At 42.5% G+C, this 14677-nt stretch overlaps 1 protein-coding gene and 1 long non-coding RNA gene across 2 annotated transcripts in view; one reads left to right on the top strand and one right to left on the bottom strand.

The window, feature by feature from the left end:
* COLEC12 (collectin subfamily member 12) overlaps positions 1-14677 on the top strand; it is a 197189-nt gene that overhangs the window by 105627 nt on the left and 76885 nt on the right. The window lies entirely within an intron of this gene.
* LOC123587847 overlaps positions 9206-14677 on the bottom strand; it is a 39596-nt gene continuing 34124 nt past the window's right edge. Inside the window, exon 3 of the long non-coding RNA XR_006707560.1 lies at positions 9206-9582. This is a non-coding gene — a long non-coding RNA (uncharacterized LOC123587847). The remainder of the gene's footprint in view (positions 9583-14677) is intronic.

Consider the following 14677-nt stretch of genomic DNA (forward strand, 5'->3'; position numbering starts at 1 on the left):
AAAGACTAGAGATTCTGGATGTCTCAATCCCTAGCCTCAGTTGGCTTCAGTGCTGGTTTTCTTCTTGTTCTTTATAATAACTGACTTCTTTGAACTTCATTACAGATGCCAGTGAATCAGAGAGTTCATTGGAGAAGCTAACTTAGAGTTAACTTATGGTTAACTAACTCCTCTAACTCTTGCACAGTTTGAATCTGCTTTTCCCATCGATAGAATTTTCCTGTGACTGACCCTGCTAAGTTGCTAAGTCAGCTTCCCCACCCTTCTCCCAGACTCCCTCTCTTGTATCAGGCCCACTGAATGCACAGAGATGCTTCTGCCGTCAGAGAGAGAGGCTTGTGCACAGAGGGGAGACCTGGCTCAGAAGGGCCAGTATTCAAGCATTGGAGAAAAGTCTTCACTGGCAACATTGGAGAAATGCGCTGATCTTGTGTTTTTACCGTAGAAGTGGGTGGAAAGGGGAATTTGTGGCTAGTTCCTTTCATCTTGTTGGTGGTTGCTTTTCTTGGATAAAGTAGCAACATTCCTCAAAAACTAGAAATCACGACCCTTCGGATTGAAAATGTATATAGCAGCTCTAATTTTTCAAACCTAGAATGGGGTGACAAAATCAATTTACAGAAGGTGTTAAGACTGTAGGTATTATTATTACAGAAGGTAAGGCAATGTGGGCTAATGGAAGGAGGAACAGCATGCCTTTTGCTGCTGTCTTGTAGCTCCCGTGCTTTTTTTGAAGTGCCCATGGAGGAAAGATGAGTGAAGACAGACCCTGTTTTGTTTTGTTTTGTTTTGTTTGTTTTAAGCCTAGAAAGTTAGGTTGTATACTTTACCTGCTTCCCTTTGGAGGCATTTAAGACATTTGGACATACATGGTATCTGTAACTTCCTTTCTCTTGCTAGGAAGTGCTCTGAACCAGAAATGATGTAGATGTGGAGTCAGCTCTGAAATTCTCATGTTTCTGGTGGCTGTAAAACCCACTGCATTTTTTCCTGGCTGGGTGACATGGTATTAACCCTAAGTGAAAGAGTGGGCCAATCTTTAGACTTTTGTCTCCAAGTCCTCAAAGGCAGAGAGTACTCCATGCTTGGTTACTGGTACCTAGTTGAATGGATTTAACAGTTGTATTGTCTAGTTTTAACCTCCACGAAATGAACATATGACTTTAAAAGACCCCTGTAGGGGCATCTGGGTGGCTCAGTCAGTTAAGTGTCTGACTTCGACTCAGGTCATGATCTCACAGTTCGTGGGTTTGGGGCCCACGTCAGGCTCTATGCTGACAGGTTATGTGGAGCCTACTTTGGATTCTGTGTCTCCCTCTCTCTCTCTGCTCCTCCCCTGCCCATATGCTTGCACATGCTCTCGTTCTCTCTCTCTCTCAAAAATAAACATTAAAAAAATAAATAAAAATAAAAGACTCCTATAAAGGAACCATGGATTAAAGGTAGCATTCTATCAGTACATCCCTGAGAGAACCAAATAGACAAAAATTGAACACAGGAAACACTTCTCCTATGCCTCCCAAAAATGGTTTGCCAATCACATTATAAGGTGACAGTGTTACAGGGTAGACACAGTGACAGTCTCTTGTGATTTGCCAAGCATTAGCCAAAAAACCATCAAAATTATTAAAATGTCACTGGGGGATATGGATGAAAATTTACATGTGTAACTGTTACAATAGCTTTCACTCTAAGTGTATTTTGAACTATTAAGTAGTGATGTGATAGCCTGCATTGATAATTTATCAGTTAACAAAGAATAAATAAAGTAATGAAGTTGGGGGTTCTATGTTCGAATGCTTGGAACCCATTGAACTAGGAAATAGCACCTACTAAAGTTGGTGGTCAGAGTTTGGTGGTCTGTTCAAAGTTAAGAGTGGCCACAGAGGACAGGCCTGCCTGCAAAATCTGAGGGATGATAAAGGCCACTGACAAGAAGTGGGAAGGCATATACAAACCAGGAGGACAGGAAATCTCCCTGTCATTCCAGAGGTATGCAGAACTAAGGACACAGCTTAAGAAAGTGGACACAAACTCACCAAAGCAACAAGTTCTGTCTGGCAGCTGGTTCTTGGGCAAACTGAGGATTATCAGCTCATCTGGCCAGATGGAGGCCCATCGGGTATGGCTAACTCATGCCAGCCTTGCCATCCAGCCCTCTGTGGGACTCAGCATTCAGCAAACACAAATAAAAATATATGGTAGGGTTTTGTGGGGTTTTTTTTTTAATGCTTATTTTTGAGAGACAGAGCATGTGAGCAGGGGAGGGGCGGAGAGAGAGAAAATCCCAAGCAAACTCCACACTGTTAGCACAGAGCCCGATTCAGGGCTAAAACCCATGAACCGTGAGATCATGACCTGAGCCAAAGGTGGTCGCTTAACTGAGCCATCCAGATGCCCCATGGTAGGTTTTGATTAGAACCTTTGACCTCTTGCATTTAATCATCCTAGTGTGGCTTTTCCAGTTAAAGCAAATAAACTTTAGAGTTTCTGTCACTTTTTAAGGTCTCTGGAAAGACAAGGCCTAGGAAAAGCTCTTGCCAGGGTTGCTGCAGTCACTTGTGCAGGTTTGGCTCTGCAGAAGGGTTTCCAGAAGGGCTGATCTGCCTGGAGGGGCACCTTTTCCTAAGTCATGCAAAGACACTTATGTTGTCCTGCCACGGCTTTGGAGTCAATTTTGGCAGAATAGAGCCAAAAATCAGAAAAAAAGATCCAACAGGCAAAACACTAAGTCTAATGAATTTTCATCCTTCATCCCAGAGTGTGGCTTTATGTAGGCCCAGGTAACATAGGTTCACGTTACCATCATCTTCAGTGTTGTTAGAGAAGCCACTTGAATTCAGATTAGGTGGTGCAGAGAAGCCCAGTGTGAGAATTGTATTGCAGTCACCAGGAGCCACCCCAAAGACAGCAGGGATAAAAAAAAAAAAAAGGAAGAGCACGTAGATTTCGTTTTGTGACCAAGTCTTTTTGAGTTGCTGCACAAATGCCATTAATTTCCAACAATTAACAAGCTGTGTGTTTCTCATTCTCATTAACTGCTGCCACTCTTTCCCAGACACACTTGCTTTAAGGTCTTCACCCACTGTGTGACTAAGAAGGGGAGTTAGTTGTGACCCAGACTAGAAGTGAAAGAGAGCTCACTGGAGGATGGGAAGGTGTTCTCTCCACATACAAAGCTGGGAGCCATGTAATCAAACCAAGCAGCACTGAGAGCCCAGCCCGCCTCCCTGGCAGCTCTTTTCATCACAGTGTGCTCTGGGTTACAGAAGACCTGTAAAACTGCATAGTAATGGCTGATTCCTCAGCAGGAATAAACATGTGCTTTGAGTTTTCCAAATGAGTCAGATGCACGCTGTGAGATAAATACTGATAGCAAGCAGATGTGACGTGTGCTTTTCAAGAGGGACAGAGAGGGATCATGTGTTGGCATCTCCCACACTTTCTGAGATGATGGACTGACACTTAATGGGGTCTGGTCCCTTAACAAGAAACATTGGGTGATTTTCCCCCCTCATTCTTTCTTTCTGTAAGAGGAATCTACATTTTAAGCCTTAAATGTAAACGTGTCCTGGCTCCAATTTGTCGGCTGACTCTAATCGCCTCGGAACTTATATAAACTCTAGGTGAGTAATTTCCCCAAGTACAGTGCCCCCTTGGAATGTGTGTGCTGTGAACTCAGATTAAACTTTTAACCTCACATTTTTCTGGGAAGGATTATGATCCATGTTTTTATTGTTTAAAAAAGGCAATCAGAAACTCAAAAAAGTCTAGTGCCCTTCCCGTGGTTGAGTTGGTACATCCTAACATGAGCCTTTGCCTTGTGCTGTGTGTGCCCAGGGATTGTGGACACATGTGGCCCCCTAAAATTGGGATATTGTGCCAGAATTGAAACCAGAAGGCACCAGCACTCTTGTGTTCCTTATGGCACTTCCAACTGAATTGTGAACTGTTTGTAGAGCCCTGTGCCCTCCCAACTCAACTGCAGAAACCCTGAGTGTCTTTTTGCTGATGCACGCCATGTCCCAGTTGCCAAGTGACATACATAACACATTCGTCAGCAGAGTAGGAGATCTGAGACCAAGATTTCTGCTGCATTCTTGCACACCCTGCTTTCATTCACCTCCTCTCCTTCTTCCAACACTTGGGTCAGCAGATGCTAGGCTCTCTCCAAGTGTTTACAGAATCAGTCCCAGATGCCAAGCTCGAAGATAGAACATTTCTTTGCAACCTTGTCCCTGTCCCTGTACACATTAATCACTTGCTCAGATGTTTAACGGAGTCTGTTAGCCCTTTAATAGAGGGCTTTTTCTTTTCTTTTAACTGAGTTGGCATTAATGTAGAAACAAGTGGGTTGGTTTATTCTCCCAGGAGTTTCTGGTTATTTGTACTTAATTTTTGTCTGAGGACTACCAGGAGACAGCTGGCATGAGATCCTGGGAGCAACAATGGTCTGAGTATCAAGCATTGATTCTGCTGCCAGTTCATTGTGTAGCATTGACAACTCAGTGTATCTGACAGGGGCTCGGCTTGCCCACTTGTAAAATGGAGGTGTTGGACTCCGTGGTCTTCCTGTTGAAACTGTAGTAGTCCTATTAGTTTTACTGTGAGGTTTCCAGGAAAGCAAACACCAAGCAAAAGGCAAAAATGGGAAAGCTCCAAGGCAGAAAGTTACTGCTTACTATATTAAAATTGCTCTGCAATTTGAATGTGTTTTGGTGCAAGACTCTTCTGTAAACAGTGTGATGCTATTTTCATGTTCTGTTTCATCATCCAGTGGATATTTTGGATTCTTGAACAAACGAGAAGTTATGCTGGCACTGGAAGGACAGGGGAGGCTGTGGTAGCATCATTTCCATCCCAGTGTTTGGAAAATTGATTGAATCATTGGTTGCTGGTGTTAGCTTTCCTCAACATTCATATGCATGCGTGCACCCTTGAGGCCCCCAGTATACCAGATTACTTCCTACCTGCTGCCTTTACCTGGGCCCCTCTTCTCTGTCCCGTGGAATCAAAAAGCAGAATCAGGTGTAGCTTTTTTTATATTTTGGGTTTGGTATTGTGGTGTTAGCATCACAAATGCCAAACAGCTGGAATTTGACTAGGTAGCAAATGCCATAGGCAAGAGTCGTGGGAGGAAAAAAGCATCCCTGTATTCCTGTCTCCAGAAGAAATTTGGAGGATTGGGGTTTGCTCTGAGGAAAGACTGATGTAGCCAGTTATCTCAAACTCTGGAAGATACCAGCATGTGTACCTGTGCCTCCAGCAGCCACCACTGTGAAGCCCATGTGAATACTGAAATGCAGCTTGTTATCAAACTTCGTTACGAGTCTCCCAGGGGTCCCAGTTCTGGTTCTGGAGTATTCATTGACTTGTTACTTTTACAAACATTTGTTGAGCACTTGTTATATATATATATATATATATAGATAGATAGATAGATAGATAGATAGATAGATATAGATATAGATATATAGATATATAGATATAGATATGGAGCTGTGGTGAGGCGCTGGAGATACAAAGATAAATGCAAATTGCCTTCAAGGAGTTTATGATCTAGCAAAGGACCCAGGTGTATACCTAGTGTACTGGAGATAATATAAATGCTATCCTGGTGGCATGGATGAAAAGCCATACAGGAACAAAGACAGAAACTATGAGTTCTGCCAGGATTTCACTTGACTAAGAAACAGGCAAAGGGTCTTCCAGGCAGAGGAATCTGCATAGACAGATGGAGAACAACACAGAAGGGCACAGCATAGTCAAGGCATGATGCAGGTCAGTGTGACTGGGTCCCAGAGTCATGGTAGAAAATGGCAAAAGACAAGGCTGGAAAGGCAGATGTGATCTGGCAGAGCCTTTTCAGGGCCCACAAGTTAAATGCACATTTGTTCTCCAAAAATTTAGGAGAGTTTACAGAAATACACATAATAAACACATTAAGAAGAAATTAAACAGTAGAAAGTATGAGGGATGAGGATGGAAAAGACCATGAAAGTTAGTTGTTCATATACAGTTTAAGTACAGTTAGTTGTTAGAGGTAGCACAAAAATTTGACTCTGTGCTTCCTAAAACCACAGCAAAAAGGGAAATAGGCACTTTCCTGTGCCCATATCAAGAAAGCCAGAGAAACAGGTTTGTGCTGGAACTAAGACCCAAGGGACGTTTCTCCACTGATTCTCATCAAATGCTCAATGTGGAGATACAGTGGAAATATCTTCAACAACATTCTTACACTAGCAGTTTTTATAGAACTGTTTCTTATAATGTCCCTCACTGCAAGCCAATGGCATACTGCCAAAGTGTAATTCAGTAAAAGCAGCTCTACACAGGGCCAGAGCGGTTCAGCCTAAGCCTGCTGCTTTTTTGATCATTTGGCTTGATGTGCGGATACAATTTTGGGTATATAAAGGGATAGAAGTTCTTCGTATCTTTTAGGCAATCATCCATGAATATTATTTCTTACAACAGGACTCTTAAAAAGTATTGGACAGCAGGCAGTGAACTTAAGCTTCTATTCATTGTCAAAGAACTCAAGAACAAAAGAGTTTGAATGTTGGGTTATGTAACACAGAAATCCTTTCCAAAGATGTTTAATCATAGAAGGAAAGTAACTGTCATTCTGGACTAATAGTGTAATCCATGGCTCAGCTCCAGCTGACCTGGAATTAGGACTGGGTTGCTAAAGTGAGTTCCCTGACCTGACAGCACGTGTCTTGCTGTGAACTCTAGGTTGAAGGTAGATGTATAAAGAGCCCTTACATTATACAAGTCAAGCTGTGAGCTGAGCATCTTTTGACATTAGCCCTTTTCCTTAGCAGCTGAAGCAATAGTGTGAAGCATAAACATAGATCCAACAGGCTGGTGTGTGTGTGTGGCATTCACCAAATAGCATGTAAACTAAAAGAGTGTAAATTTTACCACATATAAAACACACTTTCCACATATTTATGCAACATTGTACAATTTATAAAGTAGATTTCCATCATTCCAGCCCAGCATCTAATTTGAATTGCATAAAACTTTGAGCAGGACTGGTATGATTATCCCATAATACAGATGAGAAAAGTAAAGGCTTGACCAAGTTGACATGGACATGGGGTAGGAGAACAAGGGTCATAACCTGGGTCTTTTATTTTTTTCTTTCTTCCAAGATGTATCTGACTTATCCAAAAGAATAGTGAATTGTAGGTTATGATAACTGTGCTCAGCAGCCACCAGGCTATATACTGCCAATTGGAAAAAATTCCATGCACTGTAGGGATGGAAGGCTCCCTGCAGTTTAACCCAGAAAAAAATATCAACTCCTTAGGCAGAAATGCTAAAGCCATGTACTTCCTATTTCCTGTGCTCCCTGGATGGTCCCAGGTACTCATGGGCCAGAGACCATCCAAGGATTTGTTCTTTCGGTCTTCTATTTACTAAACATACAAAGTTTATTGCCACACATGAGTGTGTGGACGTGCATGTTCTCAGTATAATGTAAGATTAGTTCCAAAAACATTGTATAAACTTTAAGTAATCTTATCTGTTGATATTAAATGACGAGATCTTCCCAAAGGTACTTACTATAGATGTAAGGATGAACTTGAACTCTGTATATTGTAATAATTGGTTTTCTGAGTACTCTACTTAAGTGAAAATAAACTCTTGCTGCCTCCTACCTACTTTTTCATTGAACATCCAAAGAGCTAACTTGTATCTAGTTACTTTGGTGTGCAGCAGGGAATTTGTGGTTGTAGGCTGTTTTCTCTTGGTCCCCCCCAAAAATACAAATAGGAAGTAAAATTCAGACATCGATGGCACAGTGCACTAATTATAAACTACTGTCCCAAAAGACAGAATCTCCTCCCAATCAACAAGAGTTCTTACAACAAGAGCCACAGGCACTCAAAAAGGTGATCTCAAGATAGCACTAAATATCTCCAGTTTATTGCCCAAGAGGAGATGACAGATCTTAATATGGCATACTGCCTGTTAACTTATAACATGTTGTGTATTTGCTGAAAAATGGAGACACTTTTGCTGCAGTTACTTGCCAAAGATACCCCAAAGTAACCCCTCCCCAAATCAATCAGGGTAAAACATTCCAGAACGTCTTTCCCTATTCTCTTTTCTGTTTGGGCACACACATTACCACGCACCCCTTTCCATTTGGCATCCAGTTGGTACATACTCTTCAAATGAGAGAATGTATCATCTCCTAAGTCTTTTTCAGTTCAAAACATTGGGAGTCTACAAGATGAAAGTAGGTACATACCCAAAGAGCTTTCTTCTCTCCAACCTCCCAAGTTGTTAGAGATGGAGTTCATGTTAAGTCGGTGGAAACAAGACTCTGACATCCAAACCTGAGACTGGTTTGGAAAAAGCCATTAAATGGCTCTGCAGTAAAACTGGAAATTCACATGAGAAAGAAAGGAAGGAAGGAAGAGAGAAAGAGTGGAACCAGTTCCCCATCAACACACAGCTTCCCTCAGCCACCTGCATGGTTACTTCCTAACAGATCCCAGTTTGCTGCTATGGGGATGATGTCTGACCCACCAGTGTAGCAGGCAAGAACTGTCCTTCTGTCTTTGTGACCTGCTGCTGTACTGTGACCAGGGCATTAGGAAAACAGGGCCTTCTTAAGTCTTTAGGATTATAATTCATGCACCAAAGGAGCCTTTGCCTTTGTTATCTTTTTAACCTTTAAGTACAGTAAAGATCATTTGCTAAATGATCTTTTGTGCCTTGAAATAGTTAATGGAACATTTCTGAAAATATCTGGGTCCTGGAAAGTAGTTTCTGCTTTGAAAGATTCTAATTCAACTTACTCATCTTGCCTCTTTTTCAAAAATAGCTCACAGGACAACAGGCGTAGGCCTGTTCCGTAACAAACCACCGTTTGTGCAGCAGGACTGGCTTCCCTTCCCAGATTTTGAGAGCATCTGAGGCCTGCTCTTGGGAAATGCAGATGTGATTTGGAGCACTTTAGCCCCTTGCTGGGCAAAGCACTTACGGGTCCTGGGATAGGCCTCGGGTTGACATGGCATCCTGTGAAATTAGAGTCTGACATTGTGTTTGCTGTATGTTTTTATTTATATGTGCGTTTTTTAAAGGTTTACTTACTTTAGAGAGGGGCAAGGGCAGAGGATCTGAAGCAGGCTGTGCACTGACAGCACAGAGCCCCACATGGGGCTTGCACCCACGAACCGTGAGATCATGACCTGAGCCGAAGTTAGGCACTTAACTGACTGAGCCACCCAGGTGCCCCTTTGTGCTTTTAATGTTAAGGAAAAATTCCATCAGGATCTTATCGTTGGCCTTTCAATTAGAATGAAAGCCAGTCATCAGAAAGCTGTAGATGAGGTCTGTGGATACCATGGCAGAAAATGGATTTGCATCTGTGGCCTGATCTGTGAGGGTGATTTTGACCACAGATGAGATTTCCACATCCATTGGCCAGGGTCAGTGCTGAACAATTTTTCAGAGGTGCTGTGCCAGGTTTTCAGCTCTGTTCTTCAGGCTTGAGTCTGTGGGTGGCATTTTGAGTGAGCTTGATTCTCTCAGGGAGTAGGTGGAGCAGAGGGGATGATTATTCTGAAATAGTGGGAGAAGACCAGTGATGACCTTATTTTTGACCTTGTGGTTGGATTAAAGAATCCCTAAAGGGGCTTGCTGTTACAGTACCTTGGAGAGTTTCCACTTAAGTATATATGGCACTATGTCATTTTAAAAAATTGCTGCATAGTATTGTACAGCATGGCTGTGTGTGTGTGAAATGGATATAGGTATCTTTTCAAACATCCTTTCCTTATTCTGCCTGAAACAGCTTCCTTTTCAAAGTTACACTGGTTGGAAGTCTATCAATGATAAATTCAATATTGTCAATAAGCTCATCCTTTCAATTGTTAATACCCTTGGGAGAGTTGTGGCTAGTTGTTCTATTTTCACAATAAATTGTGAATCATACAGACAAGTTGTTTCTTTCTAACACCTGGCTTACATACTCACCAGGAGAGGAAATGTATGTTATAGAAGGAAGAGGTCATCAGAATCCAGGGGCATTGGAGAGGGCAGCAAGTGAGGAAATGCCACTAGCTGATAGGCACAGTGAGTTCACCGGGAGCCGGGAGACAGGTAGATGGCATTCGGGAGAAAGAAGAGCAATGCAGAGATGGGGACAGGAGGACTCCAAAGTGATGGGGACAGGAGGGCTCCAAACTTCTCCCTATGTTGAAAGTGTAAAGCAGACCCTGGCTTGGGACGAAAGGTGTGTGATCTCCCAAGTGTTCCTTGGCCTGAAGGAAAGGGAGCAGTAATGGTGAGTGAGAATTTTATAAGCACAGTCAGTTATTACAAGTACTGATGTGCCTGCTCCTCTTCAAGTGTCCCTGGGACTCTGATTTTGTGACAAAAGCTGGCTTCAGGGTCACATTAATTAGTTGGTAGCCCATCATTGCCAGGAATACCTCCCATTGTTTCTCCAGTGTTATCTCTATTTAGTCCATCCCTGTGACATAGTGGCTCTTGGACATTGGCTGGCCACAAGTAGTTAATCAGTTCAGTAAGTTAAAGTTGAGGTTTACCACCTTCACTGGATGTATGCTTGGCATTTGGGGAGACCCACATACATATGTTTGAGTGAATCTCTTCATAAAAAGGCGGGTGGGGGCGCCTGGGTGGCTCAGTCGGTTAAGCATCTGACTTTGGTTCAGGTCATGACCTCTTGGTTCATGAGTTTGAGTATCGCATTGGGTGAGCTCAAGCCCCACTTCAGGTGAGCATGAGTCCCACTGTGGGTGATCCCTGCTTCTCTCTCTCTCCCTCCCCTCTCCCCCCCCCCCCCCGCCTCTAATGGGATTCTTTCTCTCTGTGTGTGTCTCTCTTTCCCTCCCTCTCTCTCTGTGTGGGATTCTCTCTAGTGGGATTCTCTCTCTCTGTGTGTCTCTCCCTCCCTCTCTTGCTCTGCACCCCCACACATGCACTCTCTCTCTTTAAAAAAAAAAAAAAAGGTAAGTGGCTAATGCTAGCTGCTACTTGGAAGGCATGTGAGTGTGTGCAGTATTGATGGCGCCATGCTAATTAAGACTAATGGCCAAGAGAGCCATTGCTGATGACCCAATTAGGCAGATTTAGTTAGAGATTATACAGATAACTCTGGTTAAGACATCAATCTAGTTCAATTTTACAAGGCTTCCATTTAAAATGAGGTGGTATTTGACTATAATAAAATAGTATAATAAGTAGTTTACTGTGTCTTGCCTTTGTGGAAGCTGAGTGCTACTAACAGCCTTAAAAATTACCATTTTAGCTTGATTTTTTTCATGTACCAATTATGTAGATGGCTTATTACCAAGTTCTTTTTGCTCATTATCCCTCCTGTTGTCCAGCTGAGATTGTTTTACAGTTCCCTAGCCCCTTGACAAGAAGGTAGACATGAAGAAGGTGAAGCTCACATCTATCTGCCTAGCAGCAAATCTAGTAAAACATTTTGTGGGGAAGATACTGAAACTATTGGCTGAAAACAGACCTATGTGTTCCCGCATGGATTACATTTTCCTTTGATTCCCTTAGATCCCCAATGTTGGAAAGAGCTAACAATTGGCTGAACTGAATATTTCTTGGTAGGATAAAAAGTAAACTCAGCAGGATTTTGCTTTATATGGCATTAATTTTGTTACATGTAAGGAAAAACAGTGATAAATCCAACAGGATTTTGAAGATTTTCAAATTACACATGATTTGTTCAGTGATTACACTCATCAAAACAGTTTTTGCATAATTCTGTAAATACTGTCAACAAAGTTTCTGAATTTTCTTAGAGTACATTATTTTTAAGAGCTATAAAAATACAGTCATTTATAGTTGTATCTGAATCAATGGTGCTGAGATTGATAGTTCTCAAATATTGCATAAGAAAATATCACCGAGGGATTGCCCTATGGCTTAGAAGCCTTCAAATATTTCTTATGTTTTTGTTTTTTAATTTTTTACTTTTGAGAGAGAGACAGAGCATGGGCAGGGAGGGACAGAGAGAGAGGGAGACACAGAATCCAAAGCAGTCTCCAGGCTCCGAGCCATCAGCACAGAGCCCAATGCAGGGCTTGAACCCACGAACCATGAGAACATGACCTGAGCTGAAGTCAGCGCTCAACTGACTGAGCCACCCAGGTGCCCCACTTCAAACATTTCTTAAATGGGGAGAGGGAAATCACAATATTATACCAGTAGAAATTTTATCATCGGGCTTAAACTGGATGCAGAAGTTTTTCTGCCTCTTGCCTTTAAGCACGGGTTTGGTGGGGAGGAGAAAGGGGGGGAGTGAGAGGATCGAGAAAAGGAAAAAGGCTAGTAGAAGGGTATTCCAGCTTCTGCTAGTTTATTGCTTTCTCTAACGCTCCTAGTCACTGCCATATGATAAATGCCTCAGTGCACCCTTCAGTTTCTTGCCCTGATGCAAGAAAACACCAGCTAAAGAAGGACATATGTTACCCCCCTTGGAAAAAGAAATAACAAATAATTAAGACCACAGCTCAGAGGGACCCACATTTATTAGCAATAAAAGGCAGCTGTGCTGACAACTCTACCAATTAATCTGCCAAAAGCGAGCTTGTCACTGTGTTAGAAAACAGCACTGGAAACATCCAGGGATCTATATAAAGCTTGGACAGCAGTCTTAAAGAACATGGGCAGCAGTGTGGTACCCCACCCTTCAGCAGATGAAGTAGAGTTCTCCATTCTTGCCCAACAAAACTCCTCACCACGTGGAGAGCCCTTGAAGCCTCAGTGAGGAGTGCAGCTGGCCCCTTTCAGAGGTTCTGTGCCTCTGGAAGGTACCAATAGGAACAATAACTTTTTGGAAGTTACATTTTTTGTGGACCTTGAGCTCTTTCAGGTGTTTCACTAAATCTTCACAATTATGCTACTAGGCAAGTATTAGCATCGTAGTGGCCACAGGTGAGGAAACTGAGGCACAGAGCTTCCAAATTCAGGTCTCCCTGGCTTCCATATTCATTATTTTCCCATAACAACATATGTTTCCAGATGAAGCAGCAAGAAATGTGTGTTCTGGGCCTGGCTTCCATGAATTTATGGTGTGACTTTGGGCAAGTCGTTTAACTTCTCTGGGCCTCAGCTCTGTAGCTAGGAAATGAAAGGTTATTCTTGTAAAACTAAACATACTCTTACCATACAATCCAGCGATCATACTCTTTGACATTTACTCAAAGGAGATGAAAACTTATGTCTACACTAACACCTGTGCACAGATGTTTATAGCAGCTTTATTCATAATTGCCAAAACTTATAAGCCACCAAGATGTCCTTCAGTAGGTGAATGGATAAACTATAATGCATCCAGATTATGGAATATAATTTAGCATTAGAAATAAAGAAGCTATCAGGCCATGAAAATACATGGAGGAGACATAAATGCATATTACTAAGTGAAGGAAGCCAGTCTGAAAAGGCTACATATTGTATAATTCCAACTGTGTGACATTCTGGAAAAGGCAAAACTATGGAGACAGTAAAAATGTCAGTGATTGTCAGGCGTAATGGGGAGGGAGGGGTGAATACATGGAGCACAGAGTTTTTTAGGGCAATGAATCTACTGTGTGTGATGCTATAATGGTGAATACACGTTATTACACATTTATCTAAACCCACAAGATGTGCAACATCAGGAATGAACTCTAATGTGAACTGTGGACTTTGGGTGATCATGATGTGTCCATGTAGGTGTGTCACCTATAACAAATGTGCCACTCTGATGGGGGATGTGGATAATGGGGGAGACTGTGCAAGTGGGTAGGCAGGAAGTACATGGGAAATCTTGTACCTTCCCCTCAATTTTGCTGCAAACCTAAAACTGCCTTAAAAATAGTCTTTTTTTTTTATTATTATTATTTTTAAATGGGAGGATAGAAATTCTAAGGTCTCTTACCAAAGTGCTTCTCCAGCTTTAATGAGCCAAAGGAATCACTTAAGGATCTTGTTAAAATGCGGATTCTGATTCAGTAGGTCTGGGGGGAGGCCTGACGTTCTGCTTCTGAGAAGCTTCCATCCAGGTGATGCTATTGCTGCTGGTGCACAGATAGCACTTTGAGTGTGGAGGTCTTTTATTTTTTAATTTTTTTTTAACTTTTATTCATTTTTGAGAGATAGAGAGCGACAGAGCATGAGCAGGGAAGGGGCAGAGAGAGGGAGACACAGAATCTGAAGCAGGCTCCAGGCTCTGAGCTGTCAGCACAGAGCCTGACGCGGGGCTTGAACTCATGAACTGTGAGATCATGACCTGAGCCGAAGTCGGATGCTCAACGGACTGAGCCACCCAGGCGCCCCGAGTGTGGAGGTCTTAATAGCATTATCCTCCTGAGACTCGAAGATGGCAGCAGGCATGTCTTAGTCTTCCCATCATTGCTGTATGCTCACATTTGGTTAGATGCCTTGCATGTAATAACATTAGACATGTTGGATCTAGTTAGTACAGAAAAGTGGCTCAAAGGGACATAGATGGATGGGAGTTTGTAACTTTAGCTGCTCAGTGATTCTGTAGTCCTCTAAAGGTTCCATTCCTCCAGGACCAAACCAAGACTGTCCTTATTCCCATCCCCACCCACAGCACGTTTACTATTAATCCTTTCTCCCAGGTGGGCATACCCACCCTAACTCTATCCTCAGTTCACTCTGA

Source organism: Leopardus geoffroyi, chromosome D3 (genome assembly GCF_018350155.1).
Source record: "Leopardus geoffroyi isolate Oge1 chromosome D3, O.geoffroyi_Oge1_pat1.0, whole genome shotgun sequence".
Lineage (NCBI taxonomy): Eukaryota > Metazoa > Chordata > Mammalia > Carnivora > Felidae > Leopardus > Leopardus geoffroyi.